Source organism: Leptidea sinapis, chromosome 43, assembly GCF_905404315.1.
Source record: "Leptidea sinapis chromosome 43, ilLepSina1.1, whole genome shotgun sequence".
NCBI lineage: Eukaryota > Metazoa > Arthropoda > Insecta > Lepidoptera > Pieridae > Leptidea > Leptidea sinapis.
Window position 1 is genome coordinate 9148735 of NC_066307.1, and position 6000 is coordinate 9154734.

Genomic DNA, 6000 nt, shown 5'->3' on the forward strand with positions numbered 1-6000 from the left:
AAAGATCAAGAAAATAACCCTATCAAATTAAAATTATATAACATATAACAGTTAAAGTTAAATGAAAAGAACATTATCCCTACAAAACTACTACCTACTACTGTACCTACTACGGTACTGTACCAACTGTACCGTAGTAGGTACACATTGCTATTCTATTTTTAAATTGTGTATTTTATTTGAAACTAGCTGGCCCAGCAAACGGTACTACGGTAGGAATAATGTTCTTTTCATTTAACTTAAACTGTTATGCGATGCGGTACTTATCGTACCTACTAGTACCGCATGTATTAAATTAACGAATAAATGTGACGTGTGACATGAAGGCTTCTCAAACAACTCGAAAGGAAGAAAAGGAATATTTGTGTTAGTAATTAGTAACTTATTTATATATGCTTATGCACCGACCGTAGACTTAAAAAATACTAGCGTTTAGACGACCCGACAGCCCGTTAATTCATGACCAATTTTGATTTGTTATAGCGTACGTTAACTAATGGTTTAATATACAAAGTACTAAGGAGCTAATGCCAAGCGTGGCTGACTATTTACAACCTGTCACTCAAAATCGGTTACAGTAACAATAGACTTCCCTTTTCTATGTTGCTCCATGCCCGTTAGAAATGTTCTTCACTCTCGCCTGTTTGGCTATACTCTATTTTTTATTTATAAATATACAATTTCTTCTTAAAATAATACAAAGTCCTGTAAAACTGTTTACACAGTTTGTCTACAGGATCGAGCGAGTCTCATAAAATAAATCTCAAAGCCTATTTTACAAATGTTACTGCAACAATAATGTTATGCGATGCGATATATGCAATTGCTCTGTGCTTCCATTGTTCAATTTCAGAATTGAAGAGGATAAATCACATACACAAAGACAATGAGATATTTGCAAGAAGAACAATTAAAATACCAGTCACACCTTACTCCGTTCTCACAGAGCTTATTCCGATACATCAAGAAACTGTGCCTACATCATCAAATAATGCTCGTACAACTCTTACAATGGATAATCCACTTGAAGATCTTGTACAGAACAAAATAACACCAGGAAAGCATGAAAACCATGACATCGATTTTGCAATACAGTTGTTATGAACAGTACATTGGCTCCATCTATAACTCCATATACAGATGTAGAACCAACAGAACCTATATCTGAAGATACACAGCTCTTACCAAACAAAGAAAAAGTTTCTATTGAAGCTGTTGTTGTCAAGCAATTGACATCTCAACGCGAGCGGATTTTGGTTTGAAATGGTTTCATTTATTGTGTTTTGTGCTTGTTCTTGGTGTGGTAACACCAATTGTGTATAAACTTTTCTATTTGGATAAACCGGAACATACCGAAGTGCCTTCATTGCATCCAACATGATTTCTACTTATATATTAATCTCAGAACTTTTTTACGATATTTTGTATAAAAAACAATGGCGAAATAATTGTTGAGTTAATTATTTAGCGTATTAAAACGTCACTATTACGAATTTACATATTATAAATTCACAAGATTTTTCAGACTTCTATTTAATCCTGGTTAAGTCAGGGAAAAAACTGAATTAAAAAAAGGATCTCAAATGTCTTTTTCTTAAGAAGCAGCCATTTGACCACAGAATACTATTACTCTAATGAGCATTTGACTGTAATTGAAATGTCAGTATTTATCTATTTTGGCTTGGACTTATGTCTTTAGACCAAGTAGACTTACTTATTATATCTATCCTGTTACTTACTTAAAATTACTTTGTCTGTCTTGCATAATAATGCTTTGATTTCCTATATGATAAGCCTTCAAAAATACAATAAAAATGGCACGAACGCATATAAACTACCACTCACTATGCTGCAGACCACCAAGAAAAATAATATTATCTCTTAATGTCTTGTCACTGTCATGTCATTTGTGTTTGTTAGTTCATAGTTGGCGCGCGTTCTTTTGTGTATTTCCTGGTTATTTTCCGTGTTAATTTTTTGACATGATGTCATTATGAATAATTTATTTTATCATGAGAATTCTGCTCTGAGGTTGTATTTAAGAAATGGTGACGCTTTTATATTAGATAGGGGATTCAGAGATAGTATCAGTTTATTAGAACTCTATGGCTATAGAGCATTTATGCCAGAATCACTGTTATAAGGTGAACACCAGTTGACAACAAGCCAATAAAATTCGTTGTGTTACCATTTGCAGATGGGTGGTGGCACTTCCACCACCCAATGCAATGGATATTTCAAAAGAGATTACAAAATACTAAGACAAGAATATTTCAATATATCATTCCTCACATGATTTATTAAATAGGTTTTGGTGTTCCAAATCGCCTGGTGGCTTCTATAAACTCTATAAATTATTATGCATGTAAAAATACTGTGTATATTTTGTTTTATTTCATAAGATGCTATTTGGTCAGTGCTAACCTCAAAAACTTCAAACTGAAATATATTTATTTGTAGACTTGCTACAGTCTTATTCTTAGCGTCAATCAACTCAGCAATACAAGCTCTATATTATTACATATTTTTCATTCTAATACGCTCAAGAAGAAGTTAACAAAAATTTGTATGGAGGTTCGCCATTGTTCTTTGTATTTTAAGGAAATTAATGTGTGATTTTATAATACAATGATTATACTTTAAGACCACTCAACAATATTTGTTTTTCTAAACATGTGATACTAAAAATATTAATAGTTGTGATAAAAAAAAATTGATTTAATAGTTTTTTAAATTTATTTTTGTTTGGTTCCCGTCGGATGTCGCCTGGCAAACTATAAAGCAGATATGGTATTCTTTTCTTTAAACTTCTATCGCCAAAGTAATTGCTTACTATAGGTACTTCAAGTTTGCCTGATGGAACGCCTCTTTTCAGTCTACTATGTATATTAATTATTGTAAGTTTATAAAAATATTATTTTTGAGATTTTTTATCTTTTTTCATCAAAGTTTTTAAGTCTGACGCCGTTAAACATGTCGGGGCAAAACTTTCTGAGTGTTTCTATTTCAATTTCTACAAACTATGGGATTCATCTGTTTTTTATAAATTTATTGAATCAGATCTGACCAAAAATATTTTTGTGTATGCAAGGCAATTTATTCATGTTTTGTCAGGATTCGACAAAACATATGAAAAAAAAATAACTGGAATATTATGATACTATATATATCTAATCGCGGAACATATATTTGGTGATTCGGGTAACTGGGTAAGTTATAATTTTGTTCAAACTCTGTTCAGAAGATTCAAATCAATAAATCAATAAAAATAACTAATACGACATCTGGATTAGAACCGGGGTCTACTGCATTCCCGATTACCCAATGTCCCATCTGAGCTATTATAGTCTTGTACATAGTGGCGAAACTTACCTTGGTATTCTAATGTTATTGTAGCTGTTTCTCATTAAAACACGGATAAAACTATGTATACTACTAAACTATACTATACTACTAAACATTTTTTTAAATGGAACCTAGCTAGATCGATTAATCGCTCCCGAAATCCCGTGTATACTAAAATCGGTGTATACGAAAATCGTTGGAGCCGTTTCCGTGATTCAGATTATATATATATACTTACAAGAATTGCTCGTTTAAAGATAAAAACCATAGACCAAGTACAGTAACCAGACATCGGTTTGGCGTGGCCAACATGAGACAGATAATATCCTATATATATAGGTACATAATATAACACAAATGTTCTTTTACTATCACTTTTACATCGTAAAACACAACATCGCACCATATTCCTTCGATTCTACTTAAAATTGTCACTGATGTTGAATAAATAGTGGATATTTCACACGTTTCACAACAATAACAGCTATTTTTATAGACGCAAATAAAAGTAAACAAAATATCTGTGCAGCGCTGTCAAGTTTGTTTAGCACACCGAATGTGCTGACCTTGAAAAAACCGGCACGCATGGCGAAACAAAAAATCTAATCACTCTATCTCATTTCTTTACATAAGACTCGCATAAGATTTTTTTTCTCGTGTGAGTGAGACGGAAGCTATCAATTAGTCGAGTCACTATACTTGGTCTATGATAAAAACAGTAAGTTGTGAAGAAAATTAAAATGAATGTGTGAGTGACCTGCGGGTCAGTGTGCCGCAGTAGTGCCAACAGCGCGGACGCTCGCGCCGGGCCGGCGGTCGCCTGACGCTCGGGCCGGGCCAATAGCGCGGCCGCCAGGCGTGTGCCCGCTTCGCCACGGCCACCACGCGCTAACGCCGCGCCAGCCCACGAGTACCACCCGCCTCTGAAACACAACGACCTGCTTGTACCATACATTTCTTAGATAATAAATATAAAAATACGGTTGATAAACCAAGTATTATGTTTCATCCATATTTTTGAATGTAACATAATAGTGGGTTACCACACGTGTTGCGAAATTGAAATGGGAGTGGGCTGACCATTTCGCCCGCAAGCATGGCTCGTGGTGCAAGTCAGTGATAGAATGGAGACCGTGGGGTGAGAAACGCCCGAGTGGAAGACCGGAGATGCGTTGGTACGGCTAAATCAAAAGACTGGCAGGAACAAAGTGGTTGGAAACTGCTCAAACGTGGAAAAGGTGGCATAAGCTGACGGAGGCCTACACCTTAGTGGTTGAGAACGGCTAAAGAATAAGATGTTACATCCACAGATTATGATGATATTGATGATATGACTAGCGAAACACGATCCCCTTCGGCCACAGCACGTCCAGGAAGGTCGATATATGTTCTGTCGGGACGCGAACTACAAAAGAGTTAAACCAAGAGTGGAAGACAAATTGCAACGTAATTAAAGTCTACTGCGTTACGCGTCACCAACTTTTCGACCCCCAACCGGAACCTTTCCTTCTCCAGAGGGCCTATTCCTAATAAAGATATTCGATATATCGTGGCATTAGTCGTGTCGAATCCTACTCTCAGGTATTCAATGTCGAAACGATGATTGAACGAACGAAACATTGTTCGATACTATCGGTCCTAACCCTATTCTCAGCTGAAAATGTCAGCGACGAATACTTGACAAATAAGGTAAAAACGTCAAAAAACAAGAGCAATACTGTTTTCCTAATTTGTCATATTTACCTGTATTTTGTCAAAGTGACACTGACTATATAATATATAATATTTGTGAGGATTTTGAGTCCGTGTATCGTCTTAATACTTGGCATAAATTCTCCAATACTTCTGCCTGTCGTCTTCATTTGATGCCACCATTAAATATTCCATGCTAAGTTACTTCTGCCCGACATTTTTCAATATTTATTTATGAATTTAAAATTAAGTTCTTTCTTATAAAACACCTCACACAAACCAATAGACTAGTGAATGACTGAACTACTCTCGAATCAGTATTTCTCGAAAGCATCCGTCAAATAAGTTTATAAGTTACTCATGGTACCGATTTTCTATAGAAACCTCTACATAACGTTATTTGCTAGCGATAAGATTTTGATAGGATCTTTATGACTCATTCTACCGAAATAAGTTCTCTATATGACCGCTAGAGGCGCTGTCTAATTATCCATACAATTTTGTAAGCAGTCGAGTATGATCACTGTAAACTCATGGTAGATGTACTGTAATAAAGCCATGTTTCGCGACAGTCTGTTCCAAACCACATTTGGCGCCATTCCTTGAATCTAGCTTGGTTCATCTTTTGAGTCTCAGTCCAGGAGCTGCGCATAGCTTCTTTCACACCCTAATGTTTGAGTAGGATTGACTGTATAATTTGATAGCAGTAGTGATACCGGTAAAGACAAGAATGGAGAGCGATAAATATCGTATTTCATGAACGCAATAATTTGTCAGGTTTTTCCGCTTTTCGTAGGAACCTATCATAAAATAATTTATACTTGATGTCAAAACTTTGATAATATTGTCGGTTTAATAATAATACTACTGTAAGTTTTAAGACATTGAAAGCTTAAAATAGGTAAATTTGTAACATGTAAGTAGTGAGATTTAATAATTCAATCATTGTTTACGTTTTTTTTA

General features: G+C 35.0%; 1 pseudogene; it reads left to right on the plus strand.

Annotated features, from left to right (window-relative positions):
• The first annotated feature begins 798 nt into the window (after nt 1–798).
• On the plus strand, nt 799–1381 carry LOC126977148 (lysM and putative peptidoglycan-binding domain-containing protein 3-like; annotated as a pseudogene).
• The last annotated feature ends 4619 nt before the right edge of the window (nt 1382–6000 follow it).